Source organism: Saccoglossus kowalevskii, chromosome 11 (genome assembly GCF_978046115.1).
Source record: "Saccoglossus kowalevskii chromosome 11, keSacKowa6.1, whole genome shotgun sequence".
Classification (NCBI taxonomy): domain Eukaryota; kingdom Metazoa; phylum Hemichordata; class Enteropneusta; family Harrimaniidae; genus Saccoglossus; species Saccoglossus kowalevskii.
Window position 1 is genome coordinate 26303505 of NC_140651.1, and position 19742 is coordinate 26323246.

General features: G+C 36.7%; 2 pseudogenes; both read right to left on the reverse strand.

Moving 5' to 3' along the window:
• Positions 1 to 233: 233 nt before the first annotated feature.
• Positions 234 to 3468, reverse strand: LOC100378954 (furin-like protease kpc-1 pseudogene; annotated as a pseudogene).
• A 9412-nt stretch (positions 3469 to 12880) lies between these two features.
• On the reverse strand, positions 12881 to 19116 carry LOC146736577 (neuroendocrine convertase 1 pseudogene; annotated as a pseudogene).
• Positions 19117 to 19742: the final 626 nt, after the last annotated feature.

The following is a 19742-nucleotide window of genomic DNA, read 5'->3' on the forward strand; positions in this document are numbered from 1 at the left end:
AATTATAGCTTGAACATCGTGATATAATCTGTATTAGTTGCAATCGCCTCTACTGGATGTAATGTCCTGATAAATAAGGTATAACCTGACCAATCGAGGGCGCACTCATGGGGAATTGATAATAATTGAAATTGAGGGTCGTTAACATACGTACCAGGCGAGTTCATAAGGTAAATCACATAACGGTTGGAGTACAAGTCTTATCATATGGCTATCAAAGATGACACACGTAATTACATGGTATTGAAGAGTATGGTTTATTCAGCAATACTGGTGAAACAAATAGAATGGATCTTCAAGTCCCTGTGTCTAAAACCTTGCAATTAATGCAAACTATTAAGAATTTTTAACATCGGGGAGCTAAGATTGAATATATACGATTACAAATTAGCTGTAGATAAGGATTTAACATTAGAGAGTACGCGATATGCATGCACAGACAGTCAAAGCAGGATGAAAGAAAAAGTACGATAAAATATAATACAGGATTAAGACTGCTTGTGAATTCACAGACTTGGCGAAATCAAGTCACTCCTGTTGACGACAAGAACTTAGAGACCCTACTATGATGATGATTTCACCTGATACTGCTAGAAATGTTGTTGTCAGAAACACATGCACGAGAAATACCCAAAATCAACCAGTGAGTTCACCATTAATGTGGTGGTGACTATATATCCACAGAAGCATTGGGTTCAAAATAACACAAATCATTAGTAGAAACGGCGTCACAGTAAATTTAAATGTGATAAAGGTTATTCTGGAACAAGTTACAGACATATGCCTTTATGCCTTTATGTTTGACACACAGAAGATGGCGTGGACTTGAACTGTCAAAATTCTGCATAGTAGCAGGTCACTACTATAGTATCAGACAGCATGTAATAAAAAATAATTCGAAAATTGACGATGATGTAGAAATTGTCCAAGCTATAAACAAGATTATGATGCATAAAAAATGTTTACAGTCAACAATAGTATACTAAAAGAGAGCGACATGACATTTTAAATGACCAAAAATATGGGTATCCATTGTTATATATTTTATTCAATTGAACCTAATTAATTATCCAGTAGATTTAAGTAAGTAACAACCTGATTAGTAATATTATATTAATGACGTAAGTTAAAACCACCACACGCCCTTACAATTCACTGAAATGCTCTGAATTATGATTAGTTTTCAATATATGTAATATATATGTCTGTGGGTATGACCAGTATGTCACAGTATGTAGCAGTGTAAAAAACCCTGTCCAGTGTGAGTGTTGTGGGTGCCCTATCATTAGCAATAATCAGGCCTTACATTGTGACACAGTATGTGTCCTGGTGTATGTTCAACCATTCAGCAAACAATTAAAAAAAAAAAATATTCTTTCTAAAAAAATAATAGGTTATTTCCTACAAGGATTCGTCTGTATTCAATCTAATATCCGAGCTATAAATTTGTCAATATGATTGTATATGATAGGTTAATCTATTTCACTAATCCTGTTAACGGAGTTGTAATGCAAGGAACTCACGTTGTTCAATATATATTCGCCATACAAGTCTGAATAGTTCCCCAATCTCACAGGTTCAGAATTCACCTGTGTTTCCGTGCCATAGAGTACCAAGTCCCACCCTAACAAATTACCAGAAACGTTGCCTTTGTTTTCAATCTCCAAGCTCCACATACCTTGTGATTTCTCTCCCCAAAAGTGAGTTGTCATAAATGGCCATTTATCAAGCCCAGATTTACTAGTATCCAATTCCCTGGTTGACACAATTACTGACCGTGTACTAGAAGGAGAAATAAGTACCAATGATAAGTCTCCTCTTTTAGACAACTTTGTACTCACAACAATTTGTACGTGTTCTAGATAATTGACTGAGAATTGATCGCCGGAAACACAGCCATCGACTTGCTGACTGAGAATAATTTTGTTAGCTCCCGGAATCACCCAAGTGCGGTTGTTTTGATATTCACAAATGCGCTGATCTGGTGAGGTTATCCATTTCTTTGCTATTCTGACCATATGTTCAGCGTCCATCAATCCAAATCCATACAGATGGCTCACCTCGTATCCAGCGGCATTAGTAGTCCATCCTATATCGTTGTCTTGAAGATTGTACCGTTTAGAAGTACGTACAATTATATGTTGTACATCACGCCATGTTAAATCAGGGTTCGCTTCCAGTGCCAGTGCTATTATGCCTGCTGCTAATGGAGCTGACGCAGAAGTTCCAGTGTGATGTTTTGTGCATTTTTGATGTTCATCTGTGGAACAGATTTGTCTTTCTCCTGCGTCCCCGCTACTGTAAGTTGTGGCCAGTGCTGAAGCGCATGACTCTGTATAAAATGGCTTAGTTCCTTTCTCAGTGGCACTGGTAATGCTCACAGTATATATGTTGGCTTGGTAACCATCACAGTTGCAGTCGTCCACAACCCCTCCATTACCCGCCGCCAACACATAAATTGACCCTTTTCCACCGCGACCTTTAGTTGCACTATCATGCAGAGCTAGGGTTGCAAGTCTTCCAGGTCCTTCCACCGTTTTTCCGTCATCATTAGGACCCCAACTTGAGCTGTACACGTCCACATACTGAGAGCGGAAGCTTAATGCAGACGCCTCCAGGGCATCCGTAACTCTGCCATCCAAAATACGGATACCACCAATGCGGGAATTATATGCTATCCCCACACCACATATACTGTTGTTTGCCATCATGGCTACTGCACCAGCACATCTTGTTCCATGGTTATTAACTTCGTCTGGTGTGGATCTCGGGTAAGGGTTACTGTCCCGATCATTAAGGTCTGTGCTAGCCTCTTGGTCATAATTACCTACCAAATCGGGGTGGTCAATTTCGAGGCCATCATCGGCGATTGTGACAACAACATTCTTTCCAGTGTAACCAGCATCCCATGCTTCCTGAACTTTCATCGTGACTCCGTCCCTGTTAATGTACCACTCATCAGACCATAATGGATCTGTGAAGCTGTTCATCATATCTCTCTTCTCTCTTTTTATGACTCTTTGTTGCTCCATCCATTGTACGTTCTCTTCGTCATTTAAACGAGTATGTGGTCCAGTAGCAGGCCTCTTAGCAATCTGAGGAAGGTCGCTGTGTTCGAACAAGTAATGGTCTTTCAAGGAACCAATTTGCCCAATATTTCTGTAACCATACATTACAGCCAGATTGTCTGCTGCTTCTGGTCCGCCTCTGACGTGCACGGCATATTCGTTTGTGTATTCGTTTTCGTAAGCAGACCCAATATTAACTAAGAAGAAATACACGATGATCAGCTTCAAATTTGGCATTATGGCGATCGTCATCGTAATACAGATTCTCTTCTGTATGCGTCGGTCCTAATATATGCAACTCTCAGTATGTTGTAAACAATCTACATGTATTCGTTATTGGACATATCTCAATTGATTTCAACAGCTGTATAAAATATGCTCACTTGCCGGTACAAAACAACCGAATACGTCAGAGATGAATACTTAAGCTCCAAAGGCTTACCTAAAATAGCTTGTGACACGTATGCCGATATGTCGATCTCTGTTCTGGGTCGTATCCATATCCGGTATCTGAAGTCTGTTTTAATAATTAATCCATTAATTAAGGTAGCGGGACTGTTATTTGCATACTTGTTTTCATCTTCTAATTGTGACCAAATGACTACAAATACCAAGGAAAGTATATATTTTTAGAATCCCCATACGTCAAGCTTTTCAAAGGTGTGTTTGTCATGCCCGTATCTGCATTCTATGACCCGTTACTTAATCAAAGGTGAAAAATTACTTTTTTTTTGTAAAAAAAATAATTACGCATTTATGCTGGCGATAAGAAGTATTTTTTTCACTTTTCCTAGTTGTTCAATAGTCTGATAAATTGAATGTGTCTGGTCAGTTTTATGCAAGCAACGCGTTTTAAAAAATAGTGTGCTGAATTTCAATTACTGTTTTAGTCGCATTTCTCCCAACTCAAACCACAACTCGTTGGTAAATAATCAATGAAATAGTTTGTCTGGACACACTCAAGTTCCTATCACTGTCACCTTAAAGCTGTAAAAATTTGGTGTTAATCCGACGACAATAAGTATACGTTATTTTTTGTTAAAGACCTTGTATTTTGAAAAACATAAACTCCTAGAAAACGTCCATGAAGTAACAGCAAAGATTTTCAAGCTTGTTTATCGGTACAATCAATTTGTTTTCCCATCAAGGTCTGCTTTAACATGTGTAGGGACATCCAAATGTGTAAGGCTATTGGAAACCAAAAAAATAAAGGAATGGGATAGCTATAATTGGATAAATTCGGCATATGAAAACACCAAAATCAATGATTTTTGTTCAGTGGCTGTGTGACCTTGTGTGTGACACATTCATATGCAAATGACTAATCTGTGAAACAAACAGGGGCGGAGACAAACTACTCAAATGCTTGGAAACACTCATTGTGTGTCAGATAACTACTGATAACACATCCTAACATTGCTTTGTCTTGAGTTTATCTTTGAAACTTATAGGCACACAGATTAAACCTGAGGCTGCTTTGCTTCCCTTCAGAAAATCTACATTTTAACCAACTTACATGACATTTCTATGTTATGTTGACTTTATCACATGGAAGTTTATGGTGCATTTCATCAATTAATAAATAAATGTGAAAATCGTAATTTTCAACACAAATAATAGTCTCGCTACCTTAATTGTATATAATTTGCGAATTGTATACACATAACGGCAAATACGGTGCTTAGACTGGATGGACCTTTCCACGGTGACGAATGTCTACTGCCTATATTATTTAGAGCAGGCAACATGAGTTTGACCGGATGACATACAGACATTATATTGTCGCTTTGATATATTAGAAAACCGGGACCGCAAGTATACAAGATAATGTTAGTTTAATAAATATAACCAGGGTAGGGTGACCCGTTAATAAATGTAAAATCAGATGACAAAAATAATCATGTGTATTAGAAACACGGCATTGTAATTTACATGCGAGCATATGGAAAGATGGACGATAAAAAAAGTTGTTAAAATATAGAAATCACTTCAACTGAACATGTTTTCATATGAAAAATAGTAAAATCAAAGGGACAGTGAGAATAATGATACAAATGAAAATTGAATTAGTCCGGAGACAAATTAGAGTTTTGAGCTGAATCTGGATTTGAAGTCTATACAAAATGTTTTGAAGCATTTTCTGAATTTGCATTAATTCAAAATAGCCACAATAGTAGCATAAAACAGCTTATCTTCAGCACTAACATATTTTAGTGTATTTAACAGAAACATTTGTTGTTATGAGATACTGGAATGTCTCTTGAATCAATCATGCGACCATTTAAGCATATTTTCATAAATACACAATCTTTGGAATAATTTAAAGATGGCCGCCATAGTATTATAATATGAATTTCCTCCACAAGATGTTTGATTAGTTCAAAGGTTAGATTTTTTTATTACTGGTATGTTCCATTCCTGTATGATGTACATGTAGTATATTTATAAGAATTAAAAATGGCGGCAATGATTAAAAAAATCAACTGAGGAATGTGTTTTTATAAAAATCATTGGTTACAATGTCATGGGTTTTACCATTTTAATATATATAGTGCGAATGTGTTGGTACAATGGATAGATAGATTTTATGATGGCAAATAGATTATACATGTATGTATATATATACATTCGTGCGACGTTGCTTTGAACTGTCAGCGATTTGACAGCAACGGGACATTGAAATTAATCTTGTGAATATGTGGCGGATACTAGATGTCAACACTGATTTGTAAGAACGTGCATTACCCTCATTCAATCAATCACGCATTAATTAACCAACAGCAAAATACAGTTTATAACCATTTATTCATGGACGATACGAAATTGGCTAAACAGTGTGTTGAAAACTAAATTACAGGAAGTATGACAGCAGTCAACATTGTACATGCTTACTTGGGTGATACCTAAAAATATATTTAACTTTATCTTAATCCTAAAAGTAAAGATTTTAATCCTGCGCCACGGCAGCGATTGGATGAAATTCTGTCTATTAAACTAACCAATACCAATGGCTTGTTATTACTGTAGGTGTGCGTTTTAGTCATAGGGATCAGTGTTAAAGTGAGGTGAACACACTAATGGAAGATGCCAATCTGGGCTATATAATGGCCAGCATTAAGTAAGTTTGGTTGTTGCATTATTCCCGGCTACGTAGTAGCAGTATGGTGAGCCCCGATTACTGGTCATATTTGGCATATTACACATAGAAATTAAAACCATCCTGTCGATAAATAATTCTTATAAATAAATAATTCGTTTAACGGCCAAAGCTCTACGTGGTAACTCGTGGTACGCGAATCGCGACATAGACCTTCGGAATGAAGACAAGTATCAAGGCGTACCAATTTAATGGTAAAACGTTCGTACACACACACACTTAGGCAGGGGTTATACACCATTGCCATCAATGTACGTTTGTAATTTAATTTATAGGTATTTGATGTTGTGAAAATCTTCCCTCATGATGCATTTCCGTGTTGTTAATACGTACAACTAGTATTATTATTATTAGTGTTCATCTTGCATATAATATTATTGTCGTTCGTGTACTCATATTTATAGTATAATTATGAGTTTAAATAATATGTAATACCATCTCGTACGTTTATCGTCATCACTTAGTTGTATACGTACGTTCTAACCTGCTATAGGCGTGGTTTCATTTTTGTTTGGCGTTTACCATTATTTCAATCAACAATCGTTGTGCAAAAGAACCCACATGTATAGTGATGGTCGCTTGTGTCGTTCAACTAATGTTTTGGTGAACGGTACACTGGTTTCTCTCATCGTGTCACCATTAACACCTCATTGTAATATTCGTCCGTGTGACATTCACAGAAATCATGTAGATTTGTATATTCATGCTTTGTTGATACAAGGTGTTTGATTATCATAAAGACTATGACGTATCAGAAAGTGTTATTACATCGTGCCACCTGAACTAGATTAGTTTATGAGTGGTTCGTATGCATTTGAAGGGAAACAATTTGTTGGTGTTTTTATATTCAATCTTAGCTCTAGAATGTTAAAGGGCGGTGGACGTCGTGCTGTGCATGTGCGACATTTGTGTTGATAAACATTGATTTTCCCACAATCCAATGCGCTCTTCTAATGGAAATCACAAGTTTGAGGTTTGACCTGGGCGCGACTTGCACTAATTACCGTCGGTGACTCCTTCAATATCTTCCAATCACGTACAAATATCTATTAATTAAATATTGGTAACATCTCAGTTTGTGCTTGTTGATCTGCGCAACAATCAAAGTCGCCATCTTTGCTTATATGAGACCCATATATATCGCTCATGCGTGGCGCGACGACTACCGCCTTTTAGCAAAATCTCCAAATAAAACATTCTCACATTACAGAAAAAGTAATTTTTAGAATGTTTTGCATAAATTGGTACACACGGGGACTTGGCAATCTATTCTATTTGTGCGGCTTGTTTCCGGAGTCAATACATAGACGTCCATGACCCAATATAGGGCCTCATTCTTGCTTCAAATAATAGAATTGAAACAGTTTGTTAATGTAATGCACATGTCATTAAGGTTATCACCCCACCCCACCCCCACCCCTCCGCTCCAAATCACACAAATACCTAGATTTATTTCAGTTGATCAGCCAGCTGTGATGTTAATTGTTAATTGACTTAATTAGCTGATTACTAGCGAATGGCTGTGTTATGTCTGTCATCGTTTCGGCCCATTTGAGGATCTGGACGGAACTCGACTCAGTGATTTGGAACTAATTACGAGATAACCGTCGCTATTTGGACTACTATTTCTGACAGTTGGTATTCGCAGTTATTAATATAGTGAACGATTAATCGAAAGATATGACGTGTCCAGTACTTAGTGTGACTGGCTGTATGATTGAAGGTTACGCCTTAGAGTCTTAATGATTCTTTGTAATTGGTTAAGGTTTTGAAAGTGAATAAAGAGTTTTTAGTTGGTCTTGGCGAGTACACCAGTACAGACGCAGTCCTGGAGAGTCTTGGGGCGAGTCTTGACGCAGTCTAGATAGAGTCTTGGGTCAGTCTTGCGATAGTCTTGGGGACTTTTCCCCAGGGCGCTGTGTCTTATAGAGTGCTCGACTGACCGACTAAGACGAGAGTTGAACGTATTTTGTTGTGTGTGTCTTATTTGACTGTAAGGCTTAAAAGACTTTCCCGATCCCGTACCTCAAGGGAACGCGATAGAGAGATGTGACGAGATTCCCCCCTGGCACGTGTGGAGAACCCAGAAGAGAAGATTTTCCCCATGATACAGCACTATAGTAATCACAGGATGAAACAAAACATGCACATATTTTTTAGCTGCCGAAAATCATACATCAAATGCAAACTATCTTTTTCAACGCAGTTAGGAATAATAATATAAATAGAAGAATTAAGAAAATATAATCATTCTGTTGGTCCTGACATAGTTCATTTCACTTCATCAGGTAAGGCATGTGCAACTGAACAAATCTGTGCAGCTTGATTGCATGTTGCCAATATCATCAACGTTTAAAGTGTTGTTTATTCTTCGGTCGAAATATTAATATGTAATTTACAGCGATGATCTCCAGTTACTACCTCAAAATATCTACATCGTGTAAAGGTGTCTATTACATGTGAATATACTATAAAAGCCAGGCAAAAAATCGAATTCTTTTCAAATAATCATTTGAAACAAGAATAAAAAACATACAAAATAAAGAATGCATTCATCAAACTAAATCATGATTTTTTTTATCAGTTAATTGTTATACAAATAGTATACAATTCAACTGCCACAATTTGCAGCAATAAAAATATATTTATTACGGTAACTATGTGTTTTCATATCCCAACATAACCCTCCTACTCTGTTGGTATCATACACATATTTATAAAACTAAAAAACATAGTCTACGTACGATCTCTGTTAAACATTTACATACGATTTAGAAAGTATCTGAGCGTCCACACATGTAAATGAAAATTATCAATTATCTGCATTGTCACAAGAGAGTCAATACAGTGACATCACACGTTACTTGTAGCAGTGAAAAAATAATTGTTACGAAATGCTGGAGTGACTTAGTTCGATATGCAATATGTTCAGAACAATATTTCAGAAATGTATCCTGATGGATAGCTGACATTCGTATTCAGAAACGTGGGCAACTGGATTGCGTATCGGGCTTAGAAAGTTCGCTTGTTGAAACGTTTATTGTGTTACAGTCATCGCTTTGGGAAAATGTGGATGTTCCATGTTGATATGTGAAGGGACATGTATTTAAACAATAATGAACGACCCGCCAACCCATTATGGATTGGCGGGTCGTTCATTATTGTTATTATTTTGTAGCGTTGTCATTACCAATGGATTTGCTGCCTCTAAAACGCGGAAAAATTTGGAGAAAAATCTACAGTGAACGGAATAGTTTCAAAGTCACTGGCCCGTGAATCTGAATAATTTAAAATGTCTTTCTGGAAATTGTTTCCACAATCTCATATGGCAAACTAAGGAAGAAACTAGTTTTAATCCATCAAATACAATTGTATTGAACTCATTTACATTGCGAGTGAATGAGTGACTGATGTGTGATGTGGAGTAGCATTACAGTGATCACCCGAGCGAACGGCACACCGTGACTGGTACCGGGGACTGGTACGCCGTATTGGTGTCCACCGCGGCTTGCACTACACTACGCTAGATTGCCCCCGTGGTCCAGCTTGATCGACTGTGCATAGGGATGCGTACCCGGGCACATGTACGTAGTTGCATCGTAGATATTATTGGCAACTGTTCTTTCTGTGTAATAGTTATTTTAAATTTCACGGGAGGGCGGGGATTTGACGAATACTATGAAGCCAAACGTAGCGTAGCGGGCGAACGAACATGACTGGAAAGCCAGTGGGTGTTAGCCATCCTAGAAGGAGAACCAACAGTGATTTTAATCTCACTGTATAAATAAACAGATACACACCTGGGAACACGGATACTTTCATTTATTTATACAAACTGTGCCCGGACTGTTACATTTACCGGGAGTCGACGCCGAGGAAATAAGAGTCACGTCGGTCTTTCGTCGATCTCGTTTCGCAAATTTTGTAGTACAAAAACAGAACAAATTCATCTCTCTGTACTCGTAGACTTACATTATACCCCCATTTCGTTTACCGCATTTGCTTGGATAAATTATCCTCGGTTAGTCTCACTTCAACAACACGATAAGGCGAACTAATCAGGAGGCCACCAGGTCAGCAGCATCAGTCGCGGAATCTAGAAGTGCGCGTACTAGATGGAACGCTTCGACCGAACGCGCGTTAGCGTACAGAGCAGATGACGATGCCTTCAAAATATTGTCTGATTTCGATATTGAAATCCGCTGTTATTGGTTATGGACCGTTTTATTTGATGTCGATTGTGGTATTAAATACTTGTTATCTAACAATATTTCTTCTTTTTTCAATAGTTTCTTCTTTATTCGTTTTCGAAATCAACATTGTATTCATATCCATGGGACAGGGCCTTGATGCTCAATAATGTAATACATTATCGCGAATAATCTGCTGCAATGACGTCATAAAATCCACTGGTATTGATAATACTATAATATAATTCTATATAATCAAGGATTAGTGAATTAAGCTAAGCATGCGTCTAATCACATTGTATGAGTAGTACACTAATGCGATGACTATAGTGCATATGGTACAAATGCAAGTATCAATTTGATTGGCCAAGTTAACATCTAAAGGTTAATATTTTAGAAAACAATATTTCGCTACTGTAATTGTAGACCTTGTGTTGAATTTTGAATTCATGGATGAATTGATGTTATTGCACAATGTATAGACAATGTCAAATATTAAGTAATGCATGGATAATGTGTGCATATAGTGAACGCAAACAATTATAACTGAACATCGTGATAATGATATACATGGTATTGGATAGTATGGTTTACTCAGCAATACTAGTGAAACAAATAGAATTGATCTTCAAGTCCCTGTGTCTAAAACTTTGCAATTAATGCACACTATTAAGAATTTTTAACATCGTGGAGCTAAGATTGAATATATAAAGTTACAAATTAACTGTAGACAAGGATTTAACATTAGAGAGTACGCGATATGCATGCACAGACAGTCAAAGCAGGATGAAATAAAAAGTACGAAATAATATAATACAGGATTAAGACTTGTGAATTCACAGACTTGGCGAAATCAAGTGACTCCTGATGACGACAAGAACTTGAAGACCTTACTATGATGATGATTTCACCTGATACTGCTAGAAATGTTGTTGTCAGAAACACATGCACGAGAAATAGCCAAAATAAACCAGTGAGTTCACCGTTAATGTGGTGGTGACTGTATATCCACAGAAGCATTGGGTTCAAAATAACACAAATCATTAGTAGAAATGGATTCACAGTAAATTTAAATGCGATAAAGGTTATTCTGGAACAAGTTACAAACATATGCCTTTATGTTTGACACACAGAAGATGGCGTGGACTTGATCTGTCAAAATTCCGCATAGTAGCAGGTCACTACTATAGTATCAGACAGCATGTAATAAAAAATAATTCGAAAATTGATGACGATGTAGAAATTGTCCAAGCTATAAACAAGATTATGATGCATAAAAAATGTTTACAATCAACAACAGTATACTAAAAGAGAGCGACATGACATTTTAAATGACCAAAAATATGGGTATCCATTGTTATATATTTTATTCAATTGAACCTAATTATCCAGTAGATTTAACTAAGTAACAACCTGATTAGTAATATTATATTAATGACGTAAGTTAAAACCACCACACGCCCTTACAATTCTCTGAATTGCTCTGAATTATGATTAGTTGTCAATTTATGTAATATATATGTCTGTGGGTATGACCAGTGTATCACAGTATGTAGCAGTGTAAAAAACCCTGTCCAGTGTGAGTGCTGTGGGTGCCCTAGCATTAGCAATAATCAGGCCTTACATTGTGACACAGTATGTGTCCTGGTGTATGTTCAACCATTCAGCAAACAATTAAAGAAAATAAATATTCTTTCTAAAAATTAATAGGTTATTTCTTACAAGGATTTGTCTGTATTCAATCTAATATCCGAGCTATAAATTTGTCAATATGATTGCATATGATAGGTTAATCTATTTCACTAATCCTGTTAACGGAGTTGTAATGCAAGGAACTCACGTTGTTCAATATATATTCGCCATACAAGTCTGAATAGTTCCCCAATCTCACAGGTTCAGGATTCACCTGTGTTTCCGTGCCATAGAGTACCATGTCCCACCCTAACAAATTACCAGAAACGTTGTCTTTGTTTTCAATCTCCAAGCTCCACATACTTTGTGATTTCTCTCCCCAAAGGTGAGTTGTCATAAATGGCCATTTATCAAGTTCAGTTTCACGAGTATCTAATGCCCTGGTTGACACAATTACTGATCCTGTGCTAGAAGGTGAAATAAGTACCAATGATAAGTCTCCTTATTTAATCAACTTTGTACTCACAACTACTTGTACGTGTTCTAGATAATTGACTGAGAATTGATCGCCGAAAACACAGCCATCGACTTTCTGAGTGAGAATAATTTTGTTACCTCCCGGAATCACCCAAGTGTGGTTGTTTTGATATTCACAAATACGCTGTTCTGGTGAGGTTATCCACTGATTTGCCATTCTGACCATATGTTCAGCATCCATCAATCCAAATCCATACAGATGACTCACCTCATGTCCAGCGGCATTGGTAGTCCATCCTTCCTCGTTGTCTTGAAGATTGTACCGTTTAGAAGTACGCACAATGATATGTTGTGCATCACGCTTCCAGTGTCAGTGCTATTATGTCTGCTGCTAATGGAGCTGACGCAGAAGTTCCAGTGTGGTGTTTTGTGCATTTTTGATGTTCATCTGTGGAACAGATTTGTCTTTCTCCTGCGTCCCCGCTACTGTAAGTTGTGGCCAGTGCTGAAGCGCATGACTCTGTATAAAATGGCTTAGTTCCTTTCTCAGTGGCACTGGTAATGCTCACAGTATATATGTTTGTCTGGGAACCATCATAGTTACAATTATCAAAATCCCCACCGTTACCTGCTGCCAACACATAGATTGACCTTTTTTCACTACGACCTTTAGATGCACTATCATGCAGAGCTAGGGTTGCAAGTCTTCCAGGTCCTTCCACCGTTTTTCCGTCAGCATTAGGACCCCAACTTGAGCTGTACACGTCCACATACTGAGAGCGGAAGCTTAATGCAGACGCCTCCAGAGCATCCGTAACTCTGCCATACAAAATACGGATACCACCAATGCGGGAATTATATGCTATCCCCCACACCACATATACTTTTGTTGGTCATCATGGCTATCACACCAGCACATCTTGTTCCATGGCTATTAAAATCGTCTGGTGTGGATCTCGGGTAAGGGTTACTGTCCCGATCATTAAGGTCTGTGCTAGCCTCTTGGTCATAATTACCTATCAAATCGGAGTGGTCAATTTCGAGGCCATCATCGGCGATTGTGACAACGACATTCTTTCCAGTGTAACCAGCATCCCATGCTTCCTGAACTTTCATCGTGACTCCGTCCCTGTTAATGTACCACTCATCAGACCATAATGGATCTGTGAAGCTGTTCATCATATCTCTCTTCTCTCTTTTTATGACCATTTGTTGCTCCATCCATTGTACGTTCTCTTCGTCATTTAAACGAGTGCGTGGTCCAGTAGCAGGCCTCTTAGCAATCCGGGGAACGTCGCTGTGTTCGAACAAATGCCAGTTTTCCAGAGAATCAATTGGTCCAATATTTCTGGAACCATATTTTTTCAGCCAGATTGTCAGCTACTTCTGGGCCGCCTTGAATGTATACGGCGTATTCATTTGTGTAATTGTCGTAGCAAGCAGACCCAATGGCGCAGACCCAATGGTGACTGAAAACAGAATTCCCACGAATAACTGTTTCAAACTATACATAATGCAGGTGATCGCCATCAAACGAAAAATGCTGTTCGTAACTGGTTGTTTATATGCCTATCAGAGTATTGTCAACCAAGTGATTATACAAATTGGTTATTTTTCAGTTATACTGTTATATGTGAATATAACGTCTGCATTGGATAGCTAAGCTGCCTACACGGACCTAAAATAGTATAATCCTTTGTAACGCCTGACATAACCTGCTACAACAGAGTTATCGGCAAATAATAAAAACACACTATTGTTTTGTGCTTAAACTTTTCCGGTATTATTCAAGGTGATTATGTTCTTGGTGTTAAGAAACGTGGATTTTTTTCTAAATTGACATTGGAAACGGTTATTTTTTTCATTTTTGCTATGGTGATTATTTTTATATATTTCGGGACGTTTTGTTTAGTTATAACAAATTTCAAAGGATTGACAATCAATTTAGTGAGTTTCCAGTGTAATAATAGTCTTTGTTTAGTTTGTATTGTAGCCCAAGACCTGCGGCTAAGCAATACAGATTGCTTGAACAAGTAGAATCATACAGTAATTTAATATCACTGTAATTTAAATTAAGTAATATTGTAGTATGTGAGTTCTAGGCTATGTGAAATAACTGTTTTAAATTTCACATTGATCTTCGATTTTCTACAAACATTACTTATATTGATATTTTCTATATAACATGTATGGCCAAAGTTTCTTAAGTAACAAATTATATAATTTTGATCAGTCACGTGGTTTGGCCGCCGTTGTTGTTGCTTTTGCCTGTCAACTTGATATTTTGTATGTAGCTCGTGTAAGCAAATTCTTCTTACGGGAAAATATTGTTGATCAGTCACGTTGTTTCTCTGCCATCTTAGATTTCTGAAAACAATATCTCACGTGGATGTTTTAACTGGTCAACTTGTTATTTTGCATGTAGCATATAATGTGAACGACTCGTTGCCTCTGACAATAACTATGTTGGGTAAACGTGTAAATAAATGGAAAGAATAATTTAATATGCAACATAATTACACCGTCGCTGATATCGTCGTCTCATTTCTGTTACAGTTTTGTAGATTAGTGTGACGTTTTGCAGTTTATTTTACTTCAGTTGCACAATACATGCGTTTATGATGGTGATTATCTGATGTAATAATATTTAAAAAGTAGTGGCCGAATGAGCATTGGTAGAAGTTCCATGGTGTAATCCCGGGAAAAAATAGCACAGACGAACTCAGATACAGTCGCTGATTATACTAATCGAAACAGTTTAATGAGTCATACGATTTGTGAGCATCGCCCTCAGTGTCAACAAATACCAATGTACGTCTAGTTATGTTAGAATCAATTGAATTGACACTCATTTTTTCCAACAACAGTAAATTTTATTGTTCAGATAAGATTTAGTCTGAACTCCAACAACCGTCGACATCTCTCGAAATGTTAAGAGCTTTCTATCACGGTGGGTCAAATTCACGTACTAGGAATCATTTAAGGTAGAGATGCAGTTTACCTGACTGGTATTTTAATTAGGAAACCAAGATGGCCTCCCTTGTCCACAAAACTATATATTTACGGAGAGCTTATTGTATGAATTTTAAAATTTTGTTAGTATTTTTTATGAACACTGTAGTTTGAAATATGCACGAAAATGTGCTTTTTTGGTCAAAAGTGATTTAAAAAAATAGCTTCTAAACCGTGCTTCTGTTTCCTGTCAAAATTGGTTTATGGGTACATCTGTTTACTATGAAGAAAGTGCCGTCTTGAAAATTGTCTACCCGTTGTCAATTTTGCAGGGCAGCAGCCCAAATTTCACTACTTCAAGTTTATGCATAAATTAACACCCAGGCTAGTTGTCTGTAAGATTGTTGTAACACTGTTCAATCAAAAACAATGCCCTGGTGGCGTTTTGAAGATAAACATATTGTCAATCATTTGTGAAAATTTCAAAACAAAGGTCAAAGCGTCTGGGAGCTATTTTTTTAAAAGTTCTGGGGTGTGCACTAAAAAGAAGCTGAGATAATTGCTAATTTGCATAACAATTCACTCAGTAAGAAGTTTGCTTAATGCTCATAATTAAAATGGCTGTAACAGTTCAAAATTTAAATGTATTATCGTTTTATTAAAAGTTAAATATAGTGCATAATATGGAGATCCCGTTATTTCTTTTTTTCACCATGTTTCTTTTGCTATTATTTATGTACAGCCTTGCTAAATCTTGCTATGCATTCAAAAGAGAGAATGTTTGCACCTACGATGACAGAAGAGTGTAGATCATCAGGAAACAACTGTTTACGTCACGTCGAAACGCGTAATGTTGACACCACGCTACGCGTTCAGGTATTACAATGCAAAATATAAATATACTTTAGATGAGTCATATGGCGACACAAACACAAATACATGAGGTCACATACTTTTTTCAGAATACTGAATGGCATCTTCAGGAAAAAACACATATACTTACATATTGGTCTTATGAAACAAATGCACGCTTTGCGGACAGATGTGCAACTACATTAGCGCCCTCAATTGGTCTTATGCTTTCACATCTGTCCAAATACCGCTGCAAGCTATGGTGTATAACGTGGAAAATGTTAAAACCGGGCTAATACTAGTATTACGACTCCTGTAACAGTAACCTACCCGCCTACTCATTTGAATTTTTTATTAAGTGAGCACATTTATTATTTGCAATACTACAAATGAGGTACTTTTTCAAAACAAATTATATGACAAAGTTTTAACATTGTTGAGAACACATGAAGTGCTTATTTGCTAGAGTAGTTAAGGTCGTACTATAGGGACGACCACGAGGGCGCTGTTCATATTGGGATGTGATGACATCATACGGGGATGGATGACGTCACAATGGGAGGCCGTGCATAGATGAGCATAAATAATAACGTCACAATGGGAATTCGTGCATAAATTAGCATAAAAGAGGACCATGGCCGTAAAGGGGTTCATTTGAATGAGGATGACGTCACAATGGGATATTGTGAATACATTTACATACATAAAATAGATTTGAATACGAGGTCGTAACGAGGTCATCGTGAATACATTTGCATAAATTACCATCATTCTTTTAATTATTTTTTAATTGAATGTTTTAATTATTCTTTTAATTGGACGAACGTGGACGACACGAAAGATTTTCAGAATATATCGTAGAGGGCGCTCACACACACACACACACACACACACGCTAATAAATACACGTCATTTTGAAAACTAACGGAGTTTATTACACAAAGAAGGGTAAAACTACTAAGATCAGTGACATGGAATATACATTTTTTGGTTGTTTTTTTTTGAGTAAATAATAAAAAAAATGGATTAAAAACTGAGTAATTGAAATTTAAAATATATATAAAGTATACATTTGTTTTTGTTTTGTTTTTTTGTTTTTTGAGTAAATAATCAAAAAGAATGGATTAAAAACTGAGTAATTGAAATATAGAATATATATAAAGTATACATTTTGTTTTTGTTTTGTTTTTTTGTTTTTTGTTTGAGTAAATAATCAAAAAGAATGGAGTAAAAACTGAGTAATTGAAATATAGAATATATATAAAGTATACATTTTGTTTTTGTTTTGTTTTTTCTTTTTTGTTTGAGTAAATAATCAAAAAGAATTGATTAAAAACTGAGTAATTGAAATATAGAATATATATAAAGTATACATTTTGTTTTTGTTTTGTTTTTTGTTTTGTTTCTTGTTTGAGTAAATAATCAAAAAGAATGGATTAAAAACTGAGTAATATAAGAATAAAAAATGACATTTTGAGTATATAAAGTATACATTTTCAAATGCGGATAAGTATTCGATTATAATAAAAAAACAAGAAAAAGTTAATACACACTTTTCTCTAATCGGAATCGCTCATCTGTGATAAAAAGAAAAAAAGAGAAATAATATATATATATATATCTGTTCTATTTTTATAGAAGAACCTTCCCAAATAAAAGAAATTCTAAAATTTAAAAATATAAGAGGTAGTCACTAAACCATGTACTTTCACACTCAAGCAAGAGAATAGACATGTTGGTGAACTAGTCTTGCACTGTGAGTGTTTTATTGTTTACACTCTGTAAATACCAGTTTTTTTCACAAATAAAAAAATTTAAAAAAAAGAACTGCAGACCACACTTCTTCATATTTTTGAGTGGGCCAGCCATGTTTCCACATACAAAAATACACATAATATTTCTATTTAATTTATTTTATTTAAAAAAAAAATATTTTAGAAGCATAACAATATAACGACTAGATTTGGTGTCACAGTTTGCTCCCAATTCATACTGGAATATTGCCAGCAATAATTAATAAAGCTTGTTCAGAAAACCATTTATTCAATGGCTAGTTCTCGGGATCTACAACAGTAAATAAATAAACAGAAATCATTTTGATGCGTGGTTTTAGACGACACTGCCATATCGCACAGATATTCAACACCGCCATATCGAATTTGGATTTGGCCATACCATTTCAAGCTGCAGGGTGTCTAAACAATGACTCAACAAACAATAAACACATTTTTCACCCACCACACAAATTTTAGCCACAACTGAACAACCAAGAAAGCAACAAATATCAGACTGCATCTTGAAAACAATAACTCACAAGTCACTGTTCACTGTTCGGTCTTTAGTTGCTTTTCCACGTCAGAACACATAGACGGTGAATTCCTGGGGGATTTCTGTCACAGCGAGGCAAAACAACAATATGCGGCACCACAGGAACAGCAAGATTTCACACACTAGACTTCATACACACGTACTTTACATGCGTTGCGCTGTATTACAACCAAGTCCCACTCAATTCTTACAAGCACTCGCCGCAAACAATACAAATCATGTACTGCGCAGTGTTCGTGTCACGATAAGCCTGTCCAACACTCACTATTCCCCACGGCGTTTCCGTTGCTTCCCCTCCTTCGTGTTGTTGAAGTTCCTCCTTCCTCGCGCTGTTTCTCCTGTTTCTTCCTCCTCGCGATGTTTGTTCCTCCATTCTCGCGTTGTTCGTCCCTCTCGCTAAGTTCTGATCTAGCGTTGAAGCGTACTCAACCCATTGCTGTACGCGAGTCACATCATTCATAACAACTTTGTACAGAATCCACTATTTTCTACGAGGTTCGCCATGATCACATGACAGTGTTCAAAAAGTAAACAACCGATGACGGGCGAGACCATTCATGAAAACGGGGGATGTCACTAACACACAAGGTTGAGCACAGCATACAAACTTACAAAAAAATGTGGCAACAACTTACACAATCTCACAACAAGGGACAGGAAGCGACTGTTGCCCCAAAGTTTACAAGAGAAAACTATGGGTGCGACATATATATATATAAAGTTTTTGATATCTCTGTTCACATAGAGGTCGTTCAAATGTCTATCATGCGTAAAAGAGTTGGCTACGGACTTCATAGGTTCCCCTCGACATCTGCACAGCAAATAGGGTTAGGGGTCAGTAGAAAACTCACCGAGTGTCTTTCACTGTACTACAGAGAATGACTGATAAAGTATGATTGACATTCTTATTCTATGTATGCTGTTGTATAATGTCAAAGAGTTGGGAATCCAGCGTATTGAGAAATTCCAAATCTGTCATTGAAATCGTTTCCGATGACCAGATGTGTTGCGCAAGAGCGATCGTGGTCGCCATAGCACACGCCACAAAAGACGAAAATCCACCATCGGTGTGGGATTCTAAAGAGG